The sequence below is a fragment of the Oenanthe melanoleuca genome, chromosome 2 (genome assembly GCF_029582105.1).
Source record: "Oenanthe melanoleuca isolate GR-GAL-2019-014 chromosome 2, OMel1.0, whole genome shotgun sequence".
NCBI lineage: Eukaryota > Metazoa > Chordata > Aves > Passeriformes > Muscicapidae > Oenanthe > Oenanthe melanoleuca.
The window spans coordinates 10,186,324-10,202,874 of record NC_079335.1 but is presented as its reverse complement, the minus strand read 5'-3'; the positions used below and the strand labels follow the sequence as shown (position 1 = coordinate 10,202,874).

At 47.0% G+C, this 16,551-nt stretch overlaps 1 long non-coding RNA gene across 1 annotated transcript in view; it reads left to right on the top strand.

The window, feature by feature from the left end:
* The window catches only part of LOC130250270 (uncharacterized), a 58,358-nt gene that overhangs the window by 26,534 nt on the left and 15,273 nt on the right, over nt 1-16,551 (top strand). The window contains exon 6 of the long non-coding RNA XR_008839956.1: nt 15,211-15,308. This is a non-coding gene — a long non-coding RNA (uncharacterized LOC130250270). The remainder of the gene's footprint in view (nt 1-15,210; nt 15,309-16,551) is intronic.

Here is a 16,551-nt window from a genome sequence, read left to right as displayed (position 1 = left end):
GAGAGAGCAGGGTGGGCTGTGTGTGCTGTCCTGGTGGGACCCCTGGCTGGCACTGTGAGCTCCCTGCTTTCTCCGGGTTTCTCAGTGGCAAGCTGAGTCAGTGCCGAGTTGATTGCAGCCGAAACCCTGCTTGGTGCGGGCAGGGTGAGAACACACCGAGCAGAGCCCCGGAGCTGCTGCCCCAAAGGTTCCAAAGGCACTGCTCGGTTTAACCCTCCTGGATCGGCTCCTAGGCTGTGCTTTGTCTCGGGTTTGATGAGAGCAGTACCTGAACCCAGCCGGTTCCAGCTCCAGGGGTGGCTGCCCCGGTGGGCACAATGCCTGAGCTCCAGGCTGTGTGGGTTTGGGACCCTCCATGGGCAGCCTGGCAGTGCTGGCTGTGGGGTGCAGCAGTGCTGAGCTGCTGCTCTGCCCATCCTGCCCTGATTCTGCCTCAGTCGAGTTCTACACCCAGCCTGGATTTACACCCTACCAGCTTTTAACGAAGTTAACTTTTTGCTGTGATTTGGACCCGCACATGTGTCTTTTGGGTGCTGTCAGCTCAGCTGTAGCCACAGATGGCTGGTCTCCCCTCCCCTCACCTGTGCTCTCCTGTCCTTTTGGTGAACTGCTTAATTTCATTGATAGTTTCACTAATTTTTCCGGTGGGTGTTAATGAGTTTTCCCCAACTGCCATTCCCCTTCCCCTCCCCAAAGCCAAGATATTGACTCTTTCACTGTGAGGGTTAATTGCTTATTTATTTTGTGGACTGCACCTCCCTCTTTCTGATTTCACTTGATATGTGCAGGATGTGGTGATAAAAATCTGTTTGAGCTGTCTCCTGTTTCAGACATTTTTGCTTCTTTAAAGTAGCTTCATGGGACACTTGAGTGTGTGCAGGGGTGCTTGGATGGGAAGGTGGGCAGGGAGCAGCAGGCTGGGCAGCCCTGTGCTCCCTGCATGCTCCGTCCTTGCACCCAGGCGTTTGAACAAAGCTTTTGAGCTGTTCTATCTTTGCAGATCCACTGTTGTAAATCTGGGGGGAAAAAATTGTGACATTGTTCAGTCTGGTCTCCCCTCAGCTCCTTGACTTCTCTTCAAGATCCAGCTGTTTTTCATCCACAGCTCCCGTGGCTGTCTGGGCCAGCCGGCAGCTTGCCACGGTCGGTGGTGACACGTCTGTGTTTGGAGAGAGCACAATCACTATGGATTGTACAGTGTGCTTTGCAAACTCATGGTGTGTATGGCTGTGTGTCCCTCCAGCCTCACCCACTCTGCCATTCTGTGCGATTCTCTGTGCTCATGGAGGCCATCCAGTTGCAGACTGCATATATTTACTTGAACCAGGTGTTTTCTGGTCTTTTTTTTAGGTTTTGCATCAGTGGTTTGTTGGGTTATTCTGTTTCCTCCTAAAGTTAACGGTGTCTATGGGTGGTTTACTAACATGCATGAAAAAGCTGCTCTCAGAGGTGGTTTATATTGTCTGTATTTTTATCTTGAATGGCTGATCTGCAGCATGTCCTGCAGAGATGGCTCCTTTGGGGAGGCGTCGTCCTTCTGTGGATGCTTTTCCTTAATACACTTGACCACTTTGAAGGAAACTGTGTCCATTTTCTAGTTATGAAGTTGTGTGTTGAAAACCACTATGGAGTAAAGGGGGTTGAGGTCAAGAAGGGTTAGTTTTGAAAATTTGGGTGTATTCTGCTAACATCCCAGTGCCCCAGGGTAATGCTTCTGAGCTGTAACCCCGAGTCATAACTGCCTGCCCCAGTGCAACTTCCAACCAAAGCAGGGTCATGTTAGAGAAGTTGGCATGGAAGCTGGAGCCTAGAGGGGTCCACACTGATGGGGCTGCTGGGTACATGATGCCAATATACCCCTGTGGAAAGGGGGATTAAAAACTGGGCAGGAAAACACAGGGTCCAAACTGCCAGATGGCTGCATGTGTTTGGTTTTCTTTTTTTCTGTTTTCTTTTGTTTGGGGCTGTTTGCCTGAATTTGTCAACTGGATTCCTCAAAAGAAGAGTACCTGAGAGGTCTTTAACAGCAATAAAGGGAGCTCATCTGTGGAGGAAAGGGTTGCCCTTACTGCACCAAGCTGACAGACTGGGAGCTGCTGACTTGGGATGAGATGGGTGGTGGTTTTCCATCTTGTCTTTCCTTGTGGTCATGACAGGGAGAGCTGATGTTCGTTCTAATTGAGAATGTGTAGTGACACGCCAGGAATCCTTGCTGGATTGCATTCTTCTGTGGGAAGGCATCAGCTGTACATTGTGATGGGGATTAACAGACCTTACTGTATAGATAGTGCTTTACAAATGATCTTTTCCTGGGAAGATTTCCTAACTGGGCATAGTCCCAAAGAGCATGAACTGGGTGGTTCTGACTCTTTTATGTTATTCCCAATGCCTTGGTGTTTTGGATGAACATCTGAGCTGCAGCCCTTTCCACATGCTCTGCTGTGTTGGTGCCACTAGTGTGGGCAGGGCTGCTGGGCAGGTGTGCAGAACCAGGTGGGAAGTGGCAGAAAGGCATTCCTTGTTTTTGATTTCTGGCAAATCCCATACCATGTAGGTTATCCATGAAGAGATGTCTCAATGATGGAGGAAAATTGATTGTCTTGTTGAATTGAATTTTCATATTTCTATAACAGTTGTGCTAGAAAAAAACCTCCAAAAAGCTTGATGCTTCTTGGGATTAATTTTTGTGTTTTTTCTGAGAGCACAAATAAAGGCTATGAAAGCAATTTCATTTTCCAGAATGAAGAAGAGCTCAAGCCTGAGTGTGGGATACCCTGATGTTGCAGCATACTTCCCAAGTGCCCTTGGGCAGGTCAGACAGCTGGACTAGAAATGTCCAAAAGTGCAACTAGGCATCCAAAATGCTGACCCACTTGGACTTGTACAAGCATTACTGTGCCAGTCTGAGCTGCTGTTTGGTGGACTTCATGGCTCCTGAATGGCTGTGGTTCGGAGTCAGGTGAGGTTGGGTGTGAAATTAAAAAAAAAAAGGTTCCCCAGTGTAAACACCACTTACATTCTGTGGGAAGAGTGGGAACAAATAATGCTTTGGACCAGGATCCTCTGTGGATCGTGGAAATTTTCTGAACATTTGGCTTATGCTAGATGCCCAATTTCCAGACGGCTAAAATTAGGGAGAGAGCAGTCCCACCTTGTAGTTTCTTGATGTTTCTGTTGCTTGTGTGTAAAATGAGTTTAGTATTAAATCCTTGTTTCCATGAAACAGAGAATAAATATAAACTTGGAGCTGTTTCCTGGCTACAGCAGAAAAAGAATGCTTGTTTTTGGGATAACAGGCTGGTCTTGGCCATGGATAGCATCTTTGAAACTGCCAGCATGCTGGGAGTTAATGAATGTGCTTGTATTTCTCTTGATTAGCTGGCGTGTTAAGACTTTAAAATCAATTTTACTGCTGCACACCACCGCAGACCTTTTTATTTAAGATGTTCATTTCATGAAGTTCAAATAGCACCCATATTGGATTGAATTCCAAATCTCCAGGAGAGTTTAGGACAATTTTGCTTGAGGTTTCAGTTGTGGTTGCTTGCAGGAGAAAAAAACCAGGGTAAAGTAACCAAGGTCAGCACCTCACTTCAAGCTGCCAGTAGAACTCCTCCAGGGAGAGAGGGATTGAGTTACCCTCTGCCTGCAATGCATCCCTCATGCCTATAACCAAGTAATCCAGTACCACGGCGTCAAAAAGGATGGGAAAGTTAGGAAAACTTTCTGCTGTAAGCTGAGCTGGGCAAATGGTGCTCAGAGCAGTGTTGGTGTCTCAGGCACAGATTTCTCCTCAGAAAGTGCTGGGGGGTTTTTTACCCAAGGTATTGCATTGAAATTCTGGTGTCCATAAAGTGTGGAGTGGAATGGATGAGTCTTCAAATGCACCATCTCAGTAGTAGGTCTTAATTTTTGAGTGCTGTGATTCTGATTATATTTTGCACTTATTATTGATCAATATACATAGTGCCTTCATTTGAATTTAATTAGCTCTTGTTTAATATTATAGTAGGCTTTATTACAGATTGCATTTACTAGTTTTTCCATTCTGGAGGATCTGTTAAGTCTTCCCAGGGTTGATTCGTAACCTTAGGATGCTCGTCTGCCCCCTTCAATGCCCTTGGACACATTATCCAATTGTGGTAAAACTTGTCTGGCCCATTTTCATTTATTTTCCATCTCCTTTCTCCTCCTTAACTTGATTGTTATGAAGTCATTGAGCTAACAACAGTATTATTTGGTTCCAATTTACATTACTGACATTTCAGCTTTTCTGGGTTAAGTCTCAAGGATGGCATCCTGGTATTCCCTGCCAACATTGCTTTTTGTCTCTTTAATGTTGGAGTAACCTTCAAGGAATGGATTTTGAGAAATTATTTTTGAGCTTATGCTGCTTCTTGCCATGTAAAGGCTGTGTGACTTTCTTAGAAAGTTGCATTTCAGCAGCAGGCTGGACTAGACAGAACACTGGTGCATTCTGTGATGCCAAGGAAATAATTTGCTGCAGTGCCCTACCACATGCAATCCTTGTTTTTCTTGGGATATCTCCCGTGGACCTTCTGGCTGATTATTCTCATTCTTCAGTCTGATGTGATTGTCATATGTTGTGGTATGTAAGGCTCCAAGCCAAGAATATCCAATATTTTTGAAATGTGTTCATTGCTGTTCAAAATAGGCCTTTTTTTCCATTCTCTTATAAGATTTTGCCACTTCTCTAATATGCTAATTTTACCCCTTCTTTGGCATTCATATTCTTTGGTGTTATTTTGGTGTGTACTTTTTATATATATCTTATGTATGGCTCTGTGTGAGTATGCATTCCTGTATGTGATTTATATAAAGCTTGTCTTGTCTGTGCTGTCACAAGGAAATAACTCATTTTTGTGGTGGGGTCATGGCTTGGACATGTGTCCAACCAGAATATCACCAGGTCTCTCTGCCTTGCTTCCCTTCATCCCCAAACAAGGCCATTGCTCCACCAGGCAAGGGAAGACACAAACTATTGAGCACCGTTTCAGGTGACTGCAGGTGAGGGGTGTGGTGGCTTTGGAGCTGCTGGTGGAAGTCTCCAGATCCCTGAGTTACACACACTCATGAGCTGCCTGTGTGCAAATGGACATGGGTCTGCAAATGTGGTCAAAGTGTATATGGAGAAAATGGCTTTAAAAATGGGGCTAAAACTGCCCTAAAATAGAGGGGGTGACGTGTTGGTCCATAACTAGAGTGTCACAGGCATGGGTGAAGGCTGGAGACAGCAGCCAGGGCAGAGGTGGAGTGTGTGGGTGGGTGGAGAAGATCAGTGTGAGAAGCTGCAGTGGATGGCAAACCTGAAAGGAAATTTCTGTTTCAGATATGAAGATCATTAATTAGGCAAATTGATTCCCCTGTAGTTTCTTGAACACCCGCGTTACTTTGCTATTTTACCTTCCTAGTATGCCTGTTTGGGTGACATGCATGGACCCAAAAACTGGGTAGAAGGACTGTGACAGTGCCAGTGTGTTTGGAGACAGGAAAGGAGCCAGAGTTAACTGTGGGATCCAGTCTTGGAGGAAGACTGAAACTTTGTAGTCAACTCTGACTTGAGGGAACCAATGGAGCAAAATGACTACTTGATGTTCCTGTCTTTTGGTCCTGCCTAGAAGAGGGTGATCTCTGTTGCTTGGACATTCATGGTCTTTGTTGTATGATGGCATCTCTTTAAAGCCTCCACGTTTTCATGATGGTATCTACCAAGGGTAGATACCTGCTTCACTGTAGCTTTATCAGTTTTACATATTTGCCACCTGAACTGTGTTGGGCTTTGTTGTAGGCAAGTAAAGGTTTCCAGGAAGCTCTGGAGTTCCTGGACTGATGACCTGAAAATAGAGACATAAAATATGTGAGGTGAAAAGTGGGGAGGATACCTTGTTCCTTTCAGACAGTTGTGTGTTTATTAGGAAGAGGATGTGAGGCTGAAATTACTGCAGGTAAGTGCACTGTGTACCTTGGCTGCCAGTTTCAATGTTGTCAGCTGAAGCAGGTGTTATGCCAGAGCAGGATATTGTCACCTCCAGCAAGGGTCTTGATGGGTCTGGTCTGACAGGGAAGGCTGTAAACTGGATTTTTACTCAGTATCACACTGGGTTTCTGGGCTGAAGAGGCAGCTCTTGGTCTAAGGAGCCCTGTGGCTTGTCACCACCAAGAGGGCTGTGTCTGATCAGTGCTGGTGGAGCTGCTACTGCTGGTGGTGGGATCAGAAATACTGATCCTTTCCTGCAAAGGAGGGCATCTTAGAGTGTGATGGAGGCCACAAAGGTGTTAAACTGTTGAGCCTGTTTTGTCACTAAATGTCACAATCAGTCAGCAAGGGCTCTGAAGATGGAAAACTTTCATGGTGTGAAGTTGCTGAAGGAGGGGAGACACTCAACACTATTAACTTCATTCACTTGGGCTATAGGAAGTTGAGGATGGGTTGGTGAGTGTATGGTCATGAGCAAACCTCCTAAATTGGTTTTGTTTATGTCAGCCAAAGGGGGGATTTTCCAAGATTGGTCCTTCTGTTCTCCAAACGAAGCAGGCTGAATGTTGTATCTGACTCTGCAGGAAAGCTGACACGGTGGCAGTAGCACTCAGAATTGTGTATTATTCCCTTCACAGCCAAAACTAGAACAAGAAAAATATCTTGTGTCAACCTGGCCTTTGAAATACAAATGAGTGAGCTCAAGCTCACTTGTAAATGTCACGGTGTGCTTTGTGCTCTCACTCCCTAATGTGGTTGCTTTGCTTTCCCAGGTAACACATTTTCAGGCTTTTGCTTCAAGTGATGCTTTGACAACAGGGAGAGGAGAAGAGAGTTACTTGTGCTTTGTGTTGAGTCCTTCAGGGCTGTTTTTCTGCTGAGAAGCTGCACTGACCCTGAGCCAAGTTGAAACCATCAGCACAGGCACTGTGTTCCCATGAAAGCTGCAGCCTCGTGTTCCTCTGTTGGGGAATGGTGTACGAAGGGCACTGTGCAGCTCTTTACCTTGACAGCCTTGGCTTTTTTAATGTGCTGTAAGTCTTTCTTAGGGCCTTTTTGTGTCCCTGTGTCAGGGACTCTGTGCTTACTTGCTGAAACTCATTCATCTTGTTTTAAGGGATGAGTTGTCCTGTGCTGGACCACCAGCACACAGCCGTGCCTGGCCAGCTGGCCAAGCCTGCTGCAAGTCTGGGGAAGCAGAGGGGCAGGCACTGATCTCTGCTCTCTGGTGAGCAGTGGTGGGACTTGAGAGAATGGCGTGAAGCTGAGTCTGGGCAGTAGGGGGAGGGAGATGGGTTGGTTATTAGGAAAAAGTTCTTCACCCAGAGGGTGGTTGGGCACTGGAATAGGCTCCCCTGGGATGTGGTCACAGCATCACAAGCCTACCAGAGCTCAGGAAGTGTTGGGACAATGCTCTCAGGCATGTGGTGGGGCTCCTGGAGTTGGCCTGTGCAGGGTCAGGAGTTGGGTTTGATGATCCCCATGGGTCCCCAGGAGCTCAGGACAGTTCATGATTCTGTATTTCTGTGGCAAAGCCTTGATTTGTGCCATCACCTTCAGGGTCACCTCTACTGCCTTTTGCAGAATGCTCTTCTGGGGTTTGTACTAACTCATGCAGCTTCTTTGGACTTCTTCCTGTCAGAATTGAATCACAAGGCATGTAGAGAGCCAAGACTGCAACAGGATATGTTGTTTCTGTAGAGAAGCCCGTTTGGAAGCTAACTGTGCTATTTTGGGTTATACCACGATGGGCTGGCTGGGTTTGATGATGTTTCTGTCCTGTCTGAGATTAACCTGATAGGGACAGTAAGACAAAAAATAACATTAGGAGCAAATAAATCCCTTAGAATTGCATTTTGCATGCCAGAGGATGCTCATCCTCAAAACCTAATTGTTTTAAACCATTTTGCTGATTAGTTCAAGCCAACTTTCAGACTCCTGTCTGAGTAATAGGCATTTCTGTGGAGTTAATCAGAAAGAAGTGCAGTTTCTTTTACCATGAACAAAAATAAATGTCAGACTGAGGACAATGTGTAACAGTAATGACTGGATTTGTTGACTTAACCAGAAATACGCAGCCAGTAAAAAGTAAAATCATGTGGAAATACCTCACAGGCCTCTGAATCAGTGCTGACAATCCCTCTGGAGCTTTACTTGCAGTTGGTGGATAAAGTTGTTGAGTAGCAGGAGTGTAGCAGTGCAGGAGATTCTCTGTGGGTTCAGGTGGATCAGGGAAATGCTTCTACTCATCCTTCTCTCTGCCCATCTGCAGGGCTCAGCATCCCAGGCTGGACTTAACCCCTGCCTTTGTGCTTCTGTTCTGGGAGAGAAAGAAGGAAGCCTGTGGTAAAAGGTAGAATCCTAGGACAAACTTCTGGCTGATAAGTTTTGCTAGATCAGAGCTGTTTTCTGAGCATGACAGGGCTAAGAGAGGGCTCATCCATCCCATCCTGGATGCTGCAGTTGCATGTCAGATGCCCACACCCAGTGCTGCACGGTGGGTAAATGAAGTGGCACAGCTGTCACAGAGGTACTTGGGTGCCTTGTGAAAAGCAGCTCAGGATCTGCCATCCAGCCTTCATTATTGTGGAGAGTTGATGCTGGCTGGATGCCAAAAGCCACTCTGTCACTCTCCTCTGCAATGGGAGAGGGGAGTGAAAATAGTAACCAAAGGCTAATTATTTGAGATAAAGGGAGGGAAAGATCATCACCTGGTAACTGTCACAGGCCAACAGACCTGACTTGGAGAAATTAATTGAATTTATTGCCAATCAAAATCAGAGCAGGATAATGAGAAGTAAAATGAATCTTACAAAAACCTTCCACCCACCCATTCCTCCTTCCCAGGCTCTTCGTCCTTCGCCTTGGGCAGCACAGGGAGTTTACAGTCAGTTCATCACAGGTTGTGTGTCTGCTGCTGCTCAGGGAGAGGAGTCCTTCCCCTGCTCCAGCATGGGGTCCCTCCACAGGAGTCAGTTCTCCAGGAACTTTTCCAGTGCTCCCTGCCCATGGGCTGCAGCTCTTCACAAACTGCTCCAGTGTGGGTCACACATCCCAGGAGTGCAGTCCTTAGGACAGGCTGCTCAGTGTGGGTCACACATATGAGGGGTGCAGTCCTTAGGGACAGGCTGCTCAGTGTGGGTCACCCATCCCAGGGATGCAGTCCTTGGGGACAGGCTGCTCAGTGTGGGTCACACATGCCAGGGGTGCAGTCCTTAGGGACAGGCTGCTCAGTGTGGGTCACACATCCCAGGGATGCAGTCCTTGGGGACAGGCTGCTCAGTGTGGGTCACACATCCCAGGGGTGCAGTCCTTGGGGACAGGCTGCTCAGTGTGGGTCACACATCCCAGGGGTGCAGTCCTTGGGGACAGGCTGCTCAGTGTGGGTCACACATGCCAGGGGTGCAGTCCTTGGGGACAGGCTGCTCAGTGTGGGTCACACATGCCAGGGGTGCAGTCCTTAGGACAGGCTGCTCAGTGTGGGTCACACATGCCAGGGGTGCAGTCCTTAGGACAGGCTGCTCAGTGTGGGTCACACATATGAGGAGTGCAGTCCTTGGGAACAGGCTGCTCAGTGTGGGTCCCCCACAGGGTCACAAATCCCAGGAAACTGCTCTAAGTGTGGACTCCTCTCCATGAGTCCTCAAGTCCCTGTCAGGAGCCATCTCCAGCAGAGGTACTCAGCCCTGTTTCAGCCATCCACCAGCACTGGTGTGGGTTTCTCCACAGGCTGCAGGTGGATCTCTGCATCCCTGGTCTCCTCCATGGGCTGGGGGGCACAGCTGCCTCACCATGAGCTGCACCAGGGGCTGCAGGTGCCTGGAGCATCTCCTGCTCCTTCACTGACCTCCACAGGGAGTTCATCACTAATCCAACTATGTGAGTTTGGCATTTTGCTGTGGAGGAGGCAGCTGCAGCGTACCTTCTTTCTGGCTGGTTATACCCTAGTTTGCAGTGAATCCACCCTCGCCCCCACCTCTGTTTTTACCATTTTAGTTAGGAACATAAACAACCTGGTCTTGTGTAACAGGTTGATGAGGCTGTTGCTCATTCCCCACGATGCTCAGCCACAGAGCACAGACACAGGAGCTGGTGCTCCAGCCCTCTGCCTGGGTTTCTCCCCATGCATGACTGTGATTTAAAAATATCTAGTGGAGACTTCCCAGACTGGAAAGGGCTTCATCTTCCCTGGATGAGCTCAGCCTTTTTTACAACACTCCACTTACACCAGTTAATGTCTTTCCAAGAGTCTGAAGTCAGGATAGTGACCCACAGCTGGAGCATCTGCCAGAGCTCCCTGGACAAAGTGCTGAGTCTGCTGCTCTCTAGGCAGGAGCCTGCCAGGAGGTTTGCCCATGAACTTATGGTATTTAGTGTGGTAAAACAGGGGTTTATAAAAAGTTCTAGTGGTAGCAGGGCTGTGCCAGTGTGCTTGAATGCATTCATGAACTAGAGTTGTTTGAAGGAAGTTACTGAAATGGTACCCATGGCCCTATACAAAAAGCTGGTATGATCAGGGAAGATTTACCTTCTCTCCATTTCTCATTCTGTTTCCTGCCCATCTCTTTTGATAATTTTGAATCTTTCTGCTTTGTACTTCTTTAACTTTTTGTTTGTTTACAAGCCTCCAAGGTATGCTGTTAACTTCACTGAATTTCAGTGCTTTTGCCTTTGCTATGTTGAGCAGTGCATACTGGTTAGTCATTGCTGTTATTTTGGGTTTTCCCAAGTCTTCCCACAGGCTGCTATTAATTTCAAAGATACTTGTTGAAAAAAGGAAGATTTCCACAAAAAAAAGCCTATCATACCTCTGATGCATTCAAGCACAACTCCTGTTGAGCATCTGTACTGTCTTACCTTGGCAATTAAAAGCTGATTGTAGGAATATGGATTTCAGCTATTTCAGCACATATGTCACTTTGGTACTTCTGCAGTGGGATGTCCAGCAGAGTGATGGTGATGGGTGATGGGTGCAGGGACTTTGGGACATGCACATAAGCCCCAAAGTGTTGCTGCCTGTCAGGGCACTGGAGTGCTGAGCATCCAAGCTCTTGGGGTAGCCCTTGGGGCAATCAGCAGCAGAGGCTGGGAGTTTGGTGAAGCTCTGCAGGGGAAATATGTACTCCATGTGGCTGAACCCTCTGCTTTGGAAACTGGGAATAGGTCCAAATTTCCCACTTGCTGTACCTTTCCTCTGTGCAAGCTCTCCTCCTCCTAGATTGCTTTCCATTTCCCTGGTAAATGAAAGCTGACACATCTGGGTAGGAGCACCATGGGCTTCTGTGCAGCACATCAGCCTTGTTCTACCATGCTGACTTCCCTCAGTGATATCCCAAGGGATAGGGATAGCAGTGGTGATAGATACCCACTCTCACCCTGCAATACCCCTCTCACTGCAATCTTCTCTGGGCTGTGTTTCCCACCCTGCACAGAGATAGCCAGAAGAGTCCTGTGAAACCTAAGCATCGCCTTTTACAGGTGGAACCTCATTTGGATATGAATCAGGAGGCAGCATCTCTAATTTGGATTGACAGAGCAGCGTTGGAGCCACAGCTGAAATCTGTCAAGAGCCTTTTCTGGCAAACCACTTCAAAAAGGGTTTCAGTGCTGTTTAATGAACAGAAGAGGAAACCCAGCATCGGGCACAGGCAGGTTGCAAGGCAGGAGTTACCAGCTGCAGGTGCCTCCAGGAGCAATCAGAGCTTCATGGTACCATAGCCACTACCAGGACCAAGAGCAACTTTCCTGTCTGTTCACTTACTTTTCTTTCCCACCTGAGTTTTTTTGCAATTTTCAAAGCATTGTGTGCATATCCTGATTCTTCTGGACTAAGCAGGTGTCCTCCTTTCCCTTAATTGGTTTCTTCACACAGAGGTAGAGAGTGGCAAAATAATAATTCAGAGTTAAAACAAATGTGTTTATCTGATCAGGAAACTTGGGTATGGGCAATACCTGAGTAAAGTTTTTGTTTGTTTGAAGCAGCTTGGAATTTTGAGGAAAATCAGAGGAATTTTCTTCAGGATGAGCTCTCAACAAGTGTCCTGCCAACCAGCTGATAAATGCCACACAAATCCAAAAGAGAACCAGCCCTTTTCTCTCCAGCTGTCAAGTTTGTGTTTGCTTTGGGGTTTTAGTTATAGGCAATTTCCCCAAAATGAGTGTTATATTTGTTACCATCTTCCCTTCTTCCTCCTTGTCCACTTCTCCCTTGTGCTGCTGACTGCTGTGTGTGCTCAGCTGTGCTGGGCTTTGCTGGGCTGTCACCATTCCTGCCACCATGGGGATGGCACTGCTCTTTTCTCCAGTTCTCCTCCAGCACTGATGCCCCCAGAGCTCACTGTGCTGATAGAAAGTCAGCATGTGTCAGTACTGGGTGAGTTTCCTGCTGGTCAGTGAGCTGCATCAGCAGCTGGAGAGGTTTGGTGAGCACCAGGGCCAGCAGTGGCTTTAGGAAGTGAGGAAAGGTTACTTGGTCTTTTTCAGTGATGAGTGTTAGGCTTGCACACACTGTGGAGATTTCAGCCCAGTCCACCTCACCTGCATCCACATCACTCAGAGATGTAAAAGTTTTGTGTATTTTTTTCTTCTCTCCAGAAAGGTCAACTGCTTTGAGAGTTCTGAAAGTGCCGAGATACAGACACATGGTCATTGATTTTTCCCCTCTAAACTACCTTGAAAGTTATCTAAGTCCTCTGCAGATAATCCTGGCATAGGATAAAATTCTATTTCAAAAGAAGGGAAGAGCCTGGTAGACCATCAGCTCCTTTCATTTCAGTGCAGGGTTGTCTTGTCACCCACACACAGGTAGAAATATGCCTTGTGCTCGTGTTCACTGGTGCATTCAAGCTAAATGTGATTGAGCCTGGTGGCTGCTTGGGTGGGTTATGGGGCTCTTCCAGGTGCCATTTGTACATGAGGACACTGGTGATGCAGGGAGTGGTTGTTCTCCCACTTGTATGAGACACTTGTTACTGGAGGTGCCTTTTAATGATCATTCAGGATACTAAAACCCTTCTCTGTACATTCACATTATCTTCGTATTGGCTAAATTTCAATTCACTTCCTTTCTACTGAACAATTTCCTTTTTGTTGTATAAACTGTTCCTCACAAACCATACCAGTGAGGTCCCTGATGTTGAGAAAGGTTTGGGTGATTGGGTTTTTAATAGCCCTTTCCACTTAAGGGTGGATTTCCTTCCATTATGCACCCTCTAACTGGTTTTCCAAGCCTTTCTCACCTTGTGAGTTTCTAAATATGTTGTTGGGTTTTTTTCTTTTTAAATGAAGATGTAGGATTCTTTCAAACAAATTGAAGCCTTCTGACAATAGAGTTGCATTTTTTGTGTTATTTTCCACAGACCCATACAATATAGAACATTGTTCCCCAAGGACCAGATGGCTTGAAATCCATCATTCAACCAGGGTAGAGTAGCACGCTTGTTCAATTAAATCTGTTCTTTCTAATAGTTACCAGTTATGCTTATTAGGAATTTTCTATGCTGTTGGTGATTTATAACTCTTCCATTCTCATATAACTGTTGTGGACAGCAAAATCAAAGGTCTAGTTGGTGTTTGCCCAGGGCACCACTTTGGTCATATGAACTTGGGCAGAGTGCTGTACTAATGTGTCTCTGTAGCTTTTGTCTTAAGCTGGATTGAGTCCCAGTCAGCTTTAGGCACAAGCAGAGCAAGCCCAGGTCTGTCTGCACATGTCTGGGTGGACACATCCCACTTGGGTCATGTGAAATACCTACTCATCACAGCCTTGGAGGGACCTTCTCGCCTTTGGCTGTGCCTGTGAACTGTAGCACTGGATACAAAATAATCACAGGGAGCCTGAAAATGCCTGTGATGTGAAATTGTAACATTAATAAAAACAAAAGAATTGTTTTGTGTTCAGCCAAGCAGAGTCGTGCCTGTTCTCAGAGAGCAGTGTTTTCAGCCTTGCAGACCTTGGAGAAAGCCAGATCAGAAGTGCTGTTGCTGACCTGCAGCACAGGTGATTGCAAGGTGACAGGCACAAGCTCTTGCCCAAGAAACTTTTTCATGTGCCCATGTGCAGAATGTTTGATGAGAGCATGGGAAGTGCTTCCCAGCAGGGAACTCCATACTGTGTTGTGCAGTGCAGGTGCTGTGGTGTCCCTCTGTATGGGATGAATCAATCCCCAGTCTGCAGAGGTGCAGCTCAGCCCCAGCAAGAAGCACTGAAGGAGGTAGGGGAGCTTTCCCTGCATGCCTGAAGTCTGTAAGGTCTGTGTTTTACAGCTGGCTTATGTCACTGCAGTGTTAGTTCATCTAATGGGTGAGTGTAAAGGGAGAGCAAACCCATCCTGCTGTGTGTGCATCTCTGTTCTGTGCTGCACAGCTCCCATGTGGCTCCTGGATTCTCATCAGTCCGTGGGTCCTGCTTGGGGCTGCTGGCACTGGTGGCCGGGCAGGGCAGGCTCAGCCCTGCTCACAGCATGGCCAGCCCTGGAGCCTGGTGGAAGAACTTGCCTTGCAAGTCTCTCCTGGGCAGTGGAGGGAAAGTCACCTCCATGTGGGCTTGCCTTTTCCCCACTATGTCTTTCAATGTGGTAGAAGCTCTGTGTCAGAGGTGTGAGATGTGATATTCACAGATTGCCTTCCTGGGAAGTTGGGCATTTCCTTGACTGGATAGCAGAAATGCCAGTGCACATATGGAGGTTGGAGCTACTGGCAGAGTTTGGACCACAACACTCTGAGGTCTTGCTCAAGGCTGCTCCTTCTCCTGGGGCCAAACAGTAGCAAAGGATGCTTGGTGTTGTTCATCTTTAGATGACAGAAGTGGAGGGATGGAAAAGATTCAGGGGTCCTGACCAGCTCATTTGGTCTCACAGTGACCCTAACGAGGACAGGCTGAGAGAGCTGGGGGTGTTGAGCACAGAGAAGGGAAGGCTCCTGGGAGACCTAATTGTGACCTCTCAGTACTTAAAGGGGGCCTATAAAAAAGATGAGGACATACTTCTTAGCAGGGCCTGTAATGGTGAAAGGTAATGGCTTTAAACAAAAGAGGGTAAATTCAGACTAAATAACAGGAAAATTATTTTTTTACAATGTGTGTGGTGAGATGATAGAAGGGGTTGTCCAGAGTAGGGTAGATGGAGCAGATGCCCAGCCCCTGGAAACATTCAAGGTCAGGTTGGGTGGGGCTCTGAGTAACATGATTGAATTGATGTCCCTGCTCTTTGCAGGAGGATTGGTCTGGGTGACCTTCAAAGATCCCTTCCAATCCAGCCTATTCCACGATTTCCAGTCTGGTTGAGAGGACATCACTGCAGTACAGTCATAGGTGAGTAGTCAGCATGGAGCTTGTGCTTGCAAACAAGGGTAATTCTGTGGTCGTTGATGCACAAGAAATCATTATGGGATGCCTTCCATTCTCCCAGAAGTGGTGTATCAAGAGGTGCTGGTGGGTAGTAACTGGTGGGAGCACTTTGTGCTGTGATTTGTTTGGGAACAAATAGGATGTTGTTGTAAGTAGATGCAACAGCAGGATACCTGGTGCACTGTGAAGTGTCCTCAGGTAACTTGTGCCTTCCCGACATTATGCAAGTGGACTTCTTGGCCATGTTGTCTGCTGTAAGCCTGGGGATCATACCTAGTGCAAGCAGGTATTTCTTGACCTTGATGACTGTTTAAAATTGTTGTTTTCCCCACTCTGACAGTAGGAGCACTAACCATGGCCCAGATCCCATTGTTCTTTGTACAAATGTTGAATCAAAGTCTGTCTACCTCCCAGGGAGCTCATGGTCTGGATCAATGACAGGAGGTTGTGATTGGTACATGCATATGGGAGAGTAAAATAAAAATGCCAGGCCACTATTGATCATCTTGACAGACATGCCTCAGAACACCAGCAGCCTCACAGTTATTGAGTTTTCTTGTAAATGTCACGCAAAGGAGAGTTTTGATGAAGTCGCTGAGGTGGTTTGGCAGACATTTGAGATGAATTTCTACCAGGCAAGGGGCAGGAAGGGAAAAAATGTCATTCAATATCAAAGACATTTTCCATTGACTGGCCCAAGAGACCATGTTCCTAAGTAACAGTCAACATTATAAGAGTCAGCAGTGATTGTGGGTACTGTAGGGCATGGGGTAAGTAAGCACTGAGAGTTACAGAGCTCTTGTGTGATGAGACAGCAAAAGGGGCTATCATTGAGAAGATGCAGTGGGATAGAAGCCATGGCCCATGTGGTAGTACTCTTGGTGGTCAGAAGTTAGGTGTCTCAGGGAAGGGTGGATATTGGCTGTGATGGGGGAAAGCAAGAGCTTCAATGACAATGGCAGATTTGGATGCTGGATGAAAGAGCATTCAGAAGATGGCCTGAGACTTAATTTCAAACATAAGGAGACCAGTCTGGAATAGAGAGTCTGCATGGAGGAGGGCACAGACCATCATAACAATACAAATTTCTGGTGGAGGTGCAAGGGAGGTGGAGAAGGATGGGAGCATGGGTCGAACCACAGGGCCCGTGGGGAGGGAAATCTGAAGTTGAACTGGAGGATGATGAAGAGGCAGGAAGGGAGAGATG